Source organism: Acomys minous (assembly GCF_964271855.1).
Source record: "Acomys minous genome assembly, chromosome: 3".
NCBI lineage: Eukaryota > Metazoa > Chordata > Mammalia > Rodentia > Muridae > Acomys > Acomys minous.
In genome coordinates, this window is record NC_140485.1 from 318,447 (window position 1) to 332,743 (window position 14,297).

At 41.2% G+C, this 14,297-nt stretch overlaps 1 protein-coding gene across 3 annotated transcripts in view; it reads right to left on the reverse strand.

Moving 5' to 3' along the window:
* Positions 1–14,297, reverse strand: part of SYNDIG1 (synapse differentiation inducing 1) — a 161,682-nt gene that overhangs the window by 118,739 nt on the left and 28,646 nt on the right. The window contains exon 2 of one of the 3 annotated variants that reach the window (XM_084776124.1): positions 3,669–3,795. The exons of the other annotated variants lie outside the window; for them this stretch is intronic. The gene's annotated coding sequence lies outside the window, so the exon portion shown is untranslated. The remainder of the gene's footprint in view (positions 1–3,668; positions 3,796–14,297) is intronic. 3 annotated transcript variants of the gene reach the window in all.

Below are 14,297 nucleotides of genomic sequence, written 5' to 3' on the forward strand. Positions count from 1 at the left end.
CGAACATTAAATCAAGATCAGATAAGCCATTTAAATAGACTTATGAGCCATAGTAAAATAAGTAGTAGTCACTAAAACCTTCCAACCAAAAAAAAAAAACAAAAAAAAAACCAAAAAAAAAAAACCAACCCACTACCAGACTGTTTTAGCACAGAATTCTAACAGACTTTCAAAGAAAAGTTAACACCAATACTCCACAAATTATTTCACAAAATAGAAACAGGAAGAACATTGCCCAATTCATTTTATAAGGGCACAGTTACTCTGATACCTAAATCACATAATAACTTAACAAAGAAAGAGAAGTACAGACTAGTTTCCTTTATGAACATTGATGCAAAAATACTCAATAAAATATTTTCAAACCAAATCCAAAAATACATCAAAAGACTATCCACCATGATCAAGTATGCTTCATCCCAGAGATGCATGGATGGGTCAACATATGAAAATCAGTAAATGTAATTCAACTTATAAACAAACTAAAACACATGACCATCTCATTAGATTCCATAAAAGCCTTGACAAAATCCAACAACCCCTCATGATAAAAGTATTGGAGAGATTAGAGATACAAGACATACCTAAACATAATAAATACAGTTTACAGCAAGCCTATAGCCAATATAAAATTAATTGGAAAGAAACTCAAAGCAATTCAGTTTAAATCAGGAACAAGACAAAGTTTTCCACCCTCTATCTATCTAATATAGTTCTTGAAGTTTTAGCAAGAGCAGTAAGACAACTAAAGGAGATCAGGGGGATGTATATTGGAAAGAAGAAATCTACTTGCAGATGATATGATAGCACACATAATCGACCCCCAAAATTCTACCTGACCTAAACCTGATAAACAACTTCAGTGATGTGGCTGGATACAACATTAAATGAAAAAACAAACAAACAAACAAACCAGCATCCTTCATATATGCAAAGGAAGAAATTGGAGGAACAACACCCTTCACAATAAAAAAAAATACCTTAGGGTAACTCTAACCAATCAAGTAAAAGACCTGTATGACAATAAATCTAAGTCTTCGAAGAAATAATTTGAAGAATATATCAGAAAAAAGTGTCCCATTCTCATAGATCGCTAGGATTACATAGTAAAAACAGACATCCTACCAAAAGCAATCTACAGATTCAATGCAATCTCTATCAAAATTCCATCACAATTCTTTATAGATGTTTAAAGGATAATATTCAATTTCATACTGAAAAACAAAACCTAGGATATCTAAAACAATCTTAAACAATAAAAGAACTACTGGAGGCATCACCATCTGTGATTTCAAGCTCTATTACAGAGCGATAGTACTAAAAAAACACATGGTACTGTCATAAAAACAGGCATGTTGATTAATGGAGTCGAATCACAGGCCCGGACATAAATCACACACCAATGGACACCTGATTTTATATAAAGAAGCTATAAATATAAAAGGAAAAATAAAGCATCTTCAACAAATAGTGCTGGTCAAACTGTATATACGCATTTAGAAGAGTGCAACAAATCCACACTTATCACCCTGTACAAAACTCAGGTCCAAGTGGATCAAAGACCTCAATATAAAACCAGATGTACTAAATCTGATAGAAGACAAAGTAGGGAAAAGCCTTGAACTCATTGGCATAGGAGACAACTTCCTGAACAGAACATCAACAGCTCAGACACTAGGCTCAACAATTAAAAAATGGGACCTCATGAAACTGAAAAGCTTCTGTTAGGCAAAAGACACTGTCAATCGCACAAAGAGGCAGCCTGTGTAATGAAAAAAAGTTTTTATTTGTTGCCATCTTTGCATCTAATAGAGACTTAATATATAAATAGATAAAAACATATAAAGAACTCAAGAAACTAGATATTAAAAAACAAATAGTCCAATTAAAAATGGAGTACAGATTCAAACAGAGAATTTTCTATAGAGGAATTTAAAATGGCTGAGAAACACTTAAAGAACTGTTCAACATCCTTAGCCATCAGAGAAATGCAAATCAAAACTTCTTTGAGAGCCTGTCTTACAACTGTCAGAAGGGCTAAGATCAAAAACACAAGTGACACTTTATACTGGCAAAGATGTGGAACAAGGGGAACATTCTTCCATTCCTGGTGGGAGTGCACACTTGCACAAACCACTCTAGAAATCAATATAGCCATTCCTCAGAAAATTGGGAATCGACTTACCTCAAGAACCAGCTATTCCATTCTCAGGCACATACCCAATGGAGGCTCCATCCTACCACAGAGACACTTGATCAACTATGTTCATAGCAGCTTTATTCATAATAGCCAAAAACTGGAAACAATTTAGATGCCCCTTAACCAAGGAATGAATAAGAAAATGTGCTACTTTATACAATAGAATATTGCTCAGATTTTTAGTTTTTTTTTTTTTAAATGATAGCCTAGAATTTGGAAGCAAATGGACGCAACTAGAAAACTTTATCCTGAGTAACACAGACTTACAAAGATATAAATGGTATGTATTCACTAACAAATGGATATTAGCTGTTAAGTAAATGATATTCAAACTGCAATCCACAGATCCGGGAGGTTAGGTAAGGAGGAAGTCTATGGGGGTGGGGTGGGGAGTAAGGATATCCCTGGGAAGAGGAAATAGAATAGATTCTGAGAGTAGAATGGGGCAGGTGGGGATGGAAGTGGGAGGAATGAGGTGAGGGGGAAGAGATGGAGGCAGAGAGTTCAGAGAGAGATAGCTGGAATTGGAGGGCATGTGGGGTGTGGTATGGAAACCCAGTGCAGTGGAAACATCCTGGAATCTATGAGAGTGACCCAAGTGAGGTCTCCTAGTCATGGAGGATACATGAAGTCTGAACTGGGCATCTTTTTGAGGAAGACAAGGCTTCCAGTGGCGGGACCGAGTTACATTTGTTTCAGGTGTTGGCTGAGGAGGTCCTGATGTATCCCTAAACAATGCAGGCTAATGCCGGGGCAGAAGTTCATTCTCTGAAAACTGACAGCAGAGCCCCTCTGCCAAGGACAGCTTCCACTCAGCTCATTGAAAGCAGAGAGGCTGAGCTGGTTCACCTTGGAGACTTCATCCCCATGTTCTAGTCTCTTTGTCGAGAGAAAGTACTCTACAAGCTATAGAAAGAGAAACTTCCGACACCAACTTAGACACAAAACCTTCCATGCACGATTGGTCTTTCCTGCAGGATATGCTGGGGCAATGGTGGCACAGAATACATGGGAGTGGCCAACCAATGTTTGGTTTAACTTGAGGCCCATCCCACAAGAGGGAGTCCATGCCATACAACACTACCTGGATGACCAAGAATGGGAAACTGGTTAGCTCAGAGACCTAGGGTTGAACCAAACAGAACTGGCTTTTTTTTTTAATTTAAAAAAGCAATTAAATGATTCCTAATGATATTCTGCTATACTCATAGACTGATGCTTTGTCTCGCCATCATTGGAGAGGCTTCTTGCAGCAGCAGAGGAGAGTAAATGCAGAGATGGAGGAAAGACTGCAGGAGTCAGAAGGGATGGGGGAACACTCCCCACCAAGTCAACTAGGCAGGGTTCACATGAGCTCACTGAGACTGAAACAGCAAGCAAGAAGCCTGCCTAGATCTGCACCAGGTTCTCTGTGTATATGTTATGGCTGTGTAGCTTGCTGTTCTTGTGGGAGCAGGCATTCTTTTACCCGATCTTGAGTCTCTTTTCTTCCTATTGGTTTGCCTTGTCCAGCCTCGATATGAGGGCTTTCTCCTTGTCCTATTGTATCTTGTTTTGTCTTGTCTGGCTTTTGGTTCTTGGTGACCTGCTCTTTTCTGAAAAGGAAACAGAGGGAGTGGTTGTGAGGGCGAGGGGAAGTGCGGGCAGTTAGAAGGGAGGGAGGGAAGGAGGCAGAAGAAACTGTGGTTGGGATGTACTGTATAAGAAAAGAATCTATTTTTGATTAAAAAGTAAGTAAATGAAATCCCAAAATGATTCCAAAGTTCCTTAGTAAAACTTTAAATCTAGAGTTTTATAGCTAGCTAAACTTTCATTCACAAATGTTCAGAGCCTCAGAAACTGAGTTACTTACAGACTGTCATTAGGACTATTAAAGGATGTTCCTCAGACAAATTAGAACCCATCCCAGAAAGTTAAAGCAAGGCACAGGTAGAAAGGAAGCAATGAATATTAGTAATTTTTATCAAGCATTGGCAAAAGAAAACAGCACCAACAGCCATAAATAAAGATAATCTCTGGTGTTATAAAATTCTAGATGGACCAGAAACACTGAGTAATAATATAAAATAGGTGGGAGGTTCTAAGATCTTTGCATTCTTAAGAAGAAGAATCAAGACAATACAAAATCTAGAAGTGAGCCATGGCAAAATACATTTAAAAATTGTAAGGTAATATCTAACAATATGAATAAATAGTAAATAAGTAGTATACCTTATAAACAAACAAACAAAAAGAAGTATACCTTCTAAACGTATGCATGGATTTTTTTAATGAGTTACAAAGAAATAAATTAAAGGAAAGCTAGAGCACCAAGATTATTTCATAATCATAAATTATTGAAACACACACACACACACACACACACACACACACACACACACACACAAACACACACCCCTCCATAGACACATGTATATTCTACCTCTGGGGGCTAAACAAAGCGTGCATGCAGCCTATCAGACTATCACCTCTGAAAGACAGACATCTGCACCAAGGATTCAGGACACTGGCGAATCAGTGCTCACTCTAGGGACTTCTCCTTGATCTTATTTTTGGCCTTCTCTCTCTTCATTTTTCCCTGGCTCATTCTGAACACGCCCTGCAGCTGAACTCTACAATACCACTTATTCTTGCTTCTTCCTAACCCAATGATGAGCTCTGCTTATCTGCAAGCTCCCTTCTTTCCCCCTGTTAAGTTTCCTTTTCCATAGCTGCTCAAGATTATTCCAGGATGTTCTGAGGGGGAGGTGGGAGTGGGAGCTGGTGAAATCTTGTCTTATTTTCTTTTTAATCATTTTGAAGGGCTATATTTACTTCATTTCCAATTCTTGATCTTGTTTTAACTTTTGCATGCTCATTTGGATTTTATTTTAGATTTAAAATACAGCCTTTCAGTTTTAGACTTCCCTTTTAATTTTGTTGTCTTTGGGCTTTTGCTTGTTTGTTTTAGCATTTTTTAAATCTCTTTTTATTGTACTTACCTCTTTATTCATCAGAGCACTTAAATTAGAGGGCATTTCACTATTATTTCATTCAGTATCAATTTCCCACTTGCCCTACTGCTAACAACATTATTAGTATTAGTCTCTTTTACCCTCTTCTCTATGTTCTGTCCCTCTCCTCCATTACACACTATTTTTCTTATGGTTTTCTCTCTAAGATCATGTTGAGCACTGTGGAGATGTACAGACACTTGATTTATCAAGCCTGCAGTCATCTCCTTGGGAGATCCCCTATACCCACTGATGTTTCATTTCATTTCCTTGAGTTTGTTGGGCACTGTGTTTTCCATGTCTTACTAGTCCCTCTTTGAGATGAGCTCCCTGCTTACAAGATCTAACTGTGGCTAAACTGGGCCCCTGTTGTCTAGTGAGGAATAGTCTGGACACAAGAGATTTAGACACAGGAGGCCCCATGGTGTGCTTTATATGGCTTCTACCACAAGATGCTTGCTTTAAACAGCCAGGAGCAAAACAGTGCTGAGTCTCATTTGGTCTATGTAGGAACCACAGGGGTAAAACATGGATCAGAAGATGTTCAGACATCTCCAGGGATGCAGATGCTGAAGGCTCCTGAGATATTGAAGCATCTTACTGAGACACACACTAACATTATCCTAATTGAAGACTGTAGGCTTATCAGGCCAAGGCCTCCATGCCACAGGAGTGATATGCTTCCAGTGGCTTGTGGGAAGCATGCACTATCAGCAGTCTGTAGGAAAAGTCATTCTGAGGACCTTCTCCATGTCTCCCTGGGCTCCAACAAGACATTGTGGTGGCTCTTGAAATGAGTCTTATGCTAGTTGTCCTTCTCCAGTTGTCTTCCCATCTCATTTCTAAGGCTTTTTGGAATCACCTCTTAGTAAGCCACATGCACCCAAATGCTTGACTAAAGGTGGCTGTTAAGAGAGCTAAGCTTCTGGGTCGGTGCCCTACCCAAATCCTTCTTTGCACTATGTGTTACGTCTTATTATGTTCTACAAAGGCTACCCATACCTACCTTTCATGGCATGGAAGATTCTTTCTATGAAGATGAATTTCAGAATGCTAACTGGAAGTAAATTCTTCAGTTTCCATGAGAAAATATGAGTGGCAATACATGGGCCACCTTATTATCGGCCTCTCCACTTCTAGGGGACTTCGTTTGCATCTGGGGTGAAGGAGTTATGGACAGATCCATGGTGAGGACCTATAGACATAATCCTGATTCTCTTCTCTTATCCCACAGCAGGGAACCTACACATAAAGGGGCCAAGAGAAGTCTCCCCATGCCTCACCATCCTGAATGTCTCCGAATACATCAGCACGGGCAACGACTCTACCTGCTTCTGGTTCTCTTGCCCCAACAAGGTTGTCCTGCATACCTCTACCCCGTTTCACAACAGGGATACTAAAGACTTACAGCTTATGAAGCTCAGAATCTAAGACATAGACACCCAAGGCTCGATGGATAGTATACCTTGCATGTCTGAACCTACTGCTTCAAGCTTTCCTTCAAAGGTCATTTTTAAAAGTAGAGTCTCTCTATGTAGCCCTGGCTGACCTGGAACTCATTACATAGAGCAAGCTGGCCTTGACCTCACAGAGATTTGCCTCTGCCTCCCAAGTGTTGGAATTAAAGCTAAGTACCACCACACCCAGCTATCAATGTTTTTTAAAAACAGTTTGTCGTTGATTCAGTCTCTTTATTAATGTTCCACCTGTATTTGCTCCCTAGCTCACAATGCATGAGGTACTGAAATAAGCCACTAAGTCTGCAATGAAAGAGCAACTCAGAGTGTCAAGCCACCCTCCAAGCATTATGTGGATCTACTTTACAAGGAACAGAATTTGAGAAATTCCACCAGCCTAGTAACTTCAGATATATGCTGTTCTAGGGTCACCAGGGATCCTGCTGGAGCAGCCCATATCTGTGTAAAGCTTGCACTCCATCCAAAGTTTGGAGGCGGATGGTGAATTTAGCAAGGAAAGACATGGATAAGAGCCACAGAGAAGCCGTGCAGCAGGAGGGAGCCTGGAGTGCGTGGGTTGGGAGGCACCTCCAGTGGGTGTTTCTGGGGATGGGGTTCATTGCACCTCGTATCGAAAGCAGAAGGAGATGCTCTCCTCATGAGTCTCTGGTCTATTTTTACCACTTGGACACCATGAGTCATGCTACTGATTGTCTCTCAGCACTGATGCTGCTGAGCTCACAGCCAGCCTTGGACACCAGAGTATATATTTGGGATACTGACCTCCCTCCAGTTTAATCTCATTTTTCCATTATGTCTTCCATCCACCTTGTTAGCACCACCTGTGCATCCTGTCATTTGGGTACATCTGTTATTCTCTGGGTGATAAGCACTAAGCAGAAGCTTCCCCTTCTCCAGCTTCATTTCTATTCACTGGCAAGCTATCCCTGGCTAAATAAAATCCAGCCTGTCTCCATGGCCATCAGGAAAGGGCAGCCAAGAAGAAACAATGGGACGAGGCTCTGGTTCACTTACCTGACTCAGTTAGAGACAAAGCTTATAGGCCCTGATGCTGAATCTAACCACTCATGTGCACTCTCCAGGCTCAATCATTGCAGCCTTGTGACTGTGATATCATGAATGGTTATCAAACATAACTTTGATGAAGTTCATTTCTACTGAAGATCTGATCTTGTCTAAGTTTAGGGTAGAACAAATGTCAGCAGAAAATGTCTTGAATGTGTTTTCCAAACCCTTACAATTCAATACTCTTATCTTATTGAGTGGCCTTTTACATCATATTTTCTCTAATAGAAAATACAGCCCCTACCCCTAACCAGAAGCCAGATGGCTGAGAACCATGGAGGATGTGCATTTGATCCAAAAAGTGGATCTGTGTGTTCCTAAGAAAGATGTCGACAGGTTGTTCATAGAATGACGTTTATTCTTAAAAGTCACTAGAATAGTTTTGCAGTTTGGGAAAGTGTTTATTTCAGGGCAGTGCTTTTCCCCAGTAGGCAGAGTGTGCAGGGAAGATCTCACTATGGAGTACCCCGAGAAGCATGACTTCTCCGCACACGGTGATTCATCCTGAATCAGAGAAGCCAGAACCCCACAGAAACAATGCCGCTTCCCGAGTGACACTGCCTCCCTTGTGACACATCAGATCCAGGTCATGCTTCTCCTGGGACAAAATTCACTTGCTGATAAAACGTGATGATGGGCAACAGGCCACCTTCTCAGTAATGCCATGATCCCCATGCTTGAGGGTTGCCATGGCTTCCCAGAAGCTGACTTAAAAGGATGGCTGGGACATGAATAGCCATCCCTCAGATTCCCTGGGCCTGGCTTCAGAAGCTGGCTTGAGAGGAGGGCTTCAGTGACATTGGTTGGCTTCCCAATCGGACTGACTCCAGCACCTCCACAGACAGTACATGACCAAGTAAGTGTTTGCATATAACCAAGATACATCTTCCCATATTCTGGAAATCATCTCTAGATTAGTTATAATATATTATATGATGTAAATATTATGTAAAAAGGTGCTGTGCTATTGTGTATTTTAGGGAATAATAACAAGGAGAACGTCTATATATCCTTACTACAGACCATTATCTTCCAAATGTTTCTGAGTGGTAATTGGATCAAAATGGCTGAATCCACATATGTAGATCCTACAGGGCTGACTATAATTTACTTAGGAAGCAGTTCCAGAAAGCTGGGCAGGCATCTGTGCATAAGGTGGGAGTAAAGGGAAGTGCTGTTCAGTCAGGTCTGCAGGAAGCTGGACCCAATCCTGCAGGGGAGTCTAGAAAAAAACACTAAATAATTACTCAAGAGTTCCATTAAAATATAAGAGTTGGGCACCTGTCCACTACCCTCCTGCCCAATGTTCCTAGAACATTCTCTCTCTGATGCTGGTAGGTCACCAGTATGAATTGAACAGTCTTCCATTGATGAAAATAAGTCTCAGTAGAAAGCCCTGATCACCAGTGGTAAGAATCTCTGGGATAACAGGGGTGAGTGCCTATAAACCACACCTAGATCAATGATCTTATTTGCTGTAGTTCATAAAACTGTCTTGAATGAAACACCAGAGGATTCTACATTAACTTTGTAAAATACAATGTATGGCTGGCTAGCTGGTTGGATGGATGGATGGATGTGATACACAGGTCAAGCAACATACAATTGAGCATGCCACCATCATTCTGTAGCGTGAGCATTGTTATCACTACCACCACTTTCAAGGCAGCATCTGCTCCAGGGAAGTAAAACCATTTGCTTATGGTCAAGTAACAAAAGACACAAAACTGAAGGAGAACCCAACGATTCTAGCTTACAGCCTCCTTTCAGATCTCTGCATCCCATGACTTCCCATTAGCAGTAGAGCTACGGAACTAGACTGTCCATGACACAGCTTGTGGCCTGAGATAAACCTAAAGTCTGGCACAGGGATCCAGTGAAGTGGAGACAAATACGCAATGGTTCTGCTGCTCTGCACCCTCATGCTCATCAGCATGTTGCCTTGACCAACCATGACCCCAGGGCTCATGATCCTCTCTGCAAGATTCACAGGCAGAACATTCTAGGTCCCAATAGAACAGCCATTTTCAAGAATTTTAATGTATATGGAAGTACAGTGTTCCAAATAAAGCAATTCTGAATATGAGGTATAAAATAAACTATGGTATACATAAATAGATGAAATATGCAAATGCACTGTTTGCATAGTTAGAAACATGAAGAGGTTTCTTTTCCTAAAAGCTTCCAATTATTTCAGCATGTGTGCCAGCTTGGGGAAATCTCACCTCTTTTCAGTGTGTGTGTGTGTGTGTGTGTGTGTGTGTGTGTGTTTATAGGGCAAAGCTAGTAAGATTTCTTGTTTCCATTTTCAATTTTTCTTCACTAATTAGGAAACATTTCCCTTGGGCTCCTGAAGTTGTAGGTGCTGTGGTTGTCAAAGTCAAATCAGGAGTGCAATCTGTTTTGCTTAATGAGAAAGGGATCTCCTTCTGCACAGGTATGGAATATAAACCACACATTCCTCAGGTCTATTCTTCATCAGGAGGGTCTCTAACATACCAATAGACATTACAGAGATGTTCTGCTTCTACAAGCTAAGCTTTAACTGAGCTTTTTGTTTTATTGAGCCAGGCATGGAAGTTAAGCCTAGGAAAGGGTGCCACACTGCCTGATAGGACAGTGCTTTTGATTTAATTGTCTGTGACAGGTGTTAAGACATGGGAAAAAGGAGTGTTTGTGCTAGTTTCAACCTGAAGGTCCCCCAGTGCCCATGTGTTAAAGGCTTGGTCTCCAGAACAGTGCTAATCAGGAGGTGGTAAGCCTTTAAGATGTGGCCTCGGGCGGGGTGGGGTGGGGTGGGGTGGGGACAAAGTTAGGTTACTATGGGTGTCTCCTTGAAGAGGTTATTCAAATACAGGCCCCATCCCTCCATCCCTGCTCCTCTCTCTCTCCTTTCCTCTTTCCCTCCAGGCTGCCATGAGCTAAGGGGTCCCCTCTCTATATGTGCTTCCACCCAAACTAATGAAGACCAAAGACTAAACTCTCAGGAAACAATGGAGCAATACAAACCCTTTCTGCTTATGTGATGCTGATCTTGAGAATTCAATCATGGTAGTAGAGCTGATTAACTGGTCATTTGTTTCCATTTGCATATTAGAAGCACCACGACCTCTATATTGGCACTGAAATTGCCACCAACCTAATGTCCTGGCGAAACTGATAAAAATGGAATAGAAGTTGCACTCATCGGTAAGATTTTCTGCTCTTAACTTTTGGGGAGGAAAAGGAGATTAAACTTTATTTTCCAGCAATCAGTAAATAAAACCATAGATGGATCTCGGTAGGTCATGTAGTCACAAGTCATGAGAAAGCCCACCAGACAGCATTAACTTGTGAGCGTGAACACTGTACACCACCATGTTTACCTCCTGTTCCAAAAGGAAAGTCATGACTTGGTAATGAACTGTATCCTAAATTCAGGTGTAACAGCTAAAAGACAAGATTTGGTGGCCAGTGTTCACCCTTATTTCAGAAAAGAATTTCAAGTAAGCAGGAAGAAGTCCTTTATCTTGGAGCCGAGTCTTTCTTATCCACTCCTCATTAAACCATCAGAACAAGGATAAATACATTGTCTGTTCAATATTATTACATGCAGAAAAGATGACTGTGGGGCAGTGAGATGGCTCAGCAGAGAAAAAGTATATATCACACAAGCTTGGTGGCGTGATTTTGGTCCCTGGAATCCACAAAAGGTAGAAGAACAAAACTGACTCCAGAAAGTTGCCCTCTGACCCCCACATACATGCCATGTCATATGTACTCTCTTTATGTACATATATATACACACAATTAATAATAATAATAAATAATAATAATAATGTGTTAATGATGTATTTTTAAAAAACATAACGAAATCTTATGTATAGTTGTTGATTAATATGTCAATTCATAGGTTTAAGATGAGGCTGAGAATACTGTGTCAGTCATTACATATTAAAATAGAGACAAGAAGGGAAAACAAGAGGAGTAGGTAAATAAAAGCCTCCACACCCAGGACTTTCATAGCCTTCCTGTAACTCAAAGTCTTTTGGGCTTGTTGCACTGCCTTCTGTATCTCTCTTGGCAGATGTCTCATGGCTCTGGCATCTCCAACATCTTGGGGTCTACAGTGCAATAAGGACTTCACTTTTACAACTCCATGCAAAGACCTATCAGAGTCTCCACATTCATGCATTCCACCGCCATACACCTGGCTTCAGTGACTCTCCATTACCAGGGAAGAGGATTCTATGACCCCTTTGTTTGTGTATCCCTCATGATTCTAAGTGGACAATACTGCCAACTTCAACTGCCTCTTTGGCATGAAACTGTGCCCTACTGGATCACAGTTGCATAAGCTTTCTTTCCTTTGCTTTCAGGAGCAGGAAAGCCCGCTGGCCTTCTTCTTTACAAGTTGGAAGCTTAGCTGGGTGGGATCTTGGCCTGAAGACCCGACTCCCTTTATTTCATCTCAGCTCCTTCAACACAAATCTTGACTTCAACATTAAATTTCTTAGTGCTATTTTTCTCCTCAAACTGTAATTCTTTTCTTTTTATAGCACTTGCTCTTTTTCATAGTAGATCTGCATAAGAGTGACCACTAATAACCACATGACAAAGTCAATATTAAGTTGTCTTGAAATCTCCTCCACCCCCCAAAAAATAATTAGTTCTTTTTAAAAAATTTAGCCTGAGGCAAATCCTTAGGAAATGGGCAAAAAGCATTCATATTCATTGCCAAAATCTTACAAGAATGGTCTCTGGCCAAGTTGCTAATATTGTTTCCCTCTGAAACCACTTGAGTGAGGGATTCACTGAACACATAGCTCTCAGGACCACCCAACTTCCATAATCCTGCTAGGATGGCCCAGTACCATAGGATTGCTGCACTCAACCACTTTTCTAGTCCAGAGTGTCTAGTGTCTGTGGAGTAATCCATCTTGAGGGAGCTCTGACAGCTGAACATTCTGTGGCAGTGAGCTACTTGCTGAGGCTTGCTGGTAGCTTTATTGACATTCCCCAATAGATGCTACAATTTTGGGGTCTCTGGATTGAAGTCTCCGTACCTCTGAAAGTCCACAACCCTCAGGAGATATGTATTGACTCCACCTGAGGTGGTAAAGGCTTTTCCTCATCACTTATGGAGAAAGCTTGGGCTACAGGTCATTGGACAGAAAGTCATCCACAAAGTGCTTGGGGCAAATCTTGAAAGAGAGACTCTTTAGGATAGTCTTAGAGAAGGAGTTCCTGTGACAGGGATGAGTTTGCTGTTTAATCAGAGATTCTGTTCTTGTCTGCCCTGCAGGTCTGCTCAGCATTTTGCCTTTGCAACATGATGTTATCATTGGAATGTCATTTACAACATTCATATCTGACAACTGGGTAGTTAAAGTGCCCTTGCTCGCATGCACACACACACAGACACACAGACACACAGACACACACACACACACACACACACACACACACACACAGACACAATCTCATAATAGTTTAAGTGAGTTTAATTTGTGTGTGTGTGTGTGTGTTGAACTGTATCCATACTTTAGCTGACTGGAGTGTGTGGGCCTCAGTTGGACACGCCCAGTTATGGGGGCATAAATGGAACATGCATAGCAGGTGTCATTTTATCTTGGAATTTGCAAACAATATTCTCTTCCTTCCTTTTGTAGAATCTCAGGTCTATTTTTTTCTGCCACTTTCTATCAATAACACCTTACAGCAATATTTACTCACTTTTTAAGCCGTAACCACAGTTTTTGGCATCATGCCATGTGCCATTTGTGAGCTAGAACTGAGTGAGTCAAACATCGCCCTGGGCAGCAGGGATGTGAGCTTGTCCCAGTGCCTCTGCCTGCACAAATCCACAGACACCAGCTCTAGGGTCTGGTAGCAAAGCCGTACGAGGTGAAAGGCTGGCTGCCCTCCTGTTTCTGTTTGTCTTTCCTAATACCGATCATTTGGTCATTTTACCTCCCGCTAAGGATGGGTAGAGTGATCACAGCTCTTCCAACTGCTCAGATCTATATTTGAAATATGCTTTGATTAGAGTAATACAACACACTGCACTAACATAATTTACAACAAAATGATGCTCTTCATAAAGATCTCAACTATTAATTTCTAAATAACAGGAATGGCTCCTCCTTAATTCATTACAAATACATGTGGCCCTTGCCTTTGCATCCACCACCAAGCCAGCTCCGCTTAGACAAGCCACTGAGAGAAGCTATATATACAAACTAAGAATTTTCTGCAAAGCAATGGAACCTGGACAGGAACCAACCCAAGACATACATGTCACATAATTAAATTTTCGTGCTTTAAATGTTTATGTCACTGTACAAGCTGGCAAGCACTGGCAGCTCTCCACAGCCATGGGTAAACATCCTGTTTATGGACAGCATGTGATACAGCCTTGCTGGGCAGCAGAGGCGGACCATGGTGAATGCGAACCAATTATCTCCTATGTCTTCCTGAAATAACCGTGTGCCAGCAGGTGGGATAATGAGAGAACACACAGCCCCATTTCATGTTCCTTTCCAACCAGTCAGAATAGCATCAGATCAAGACATTTCCCTA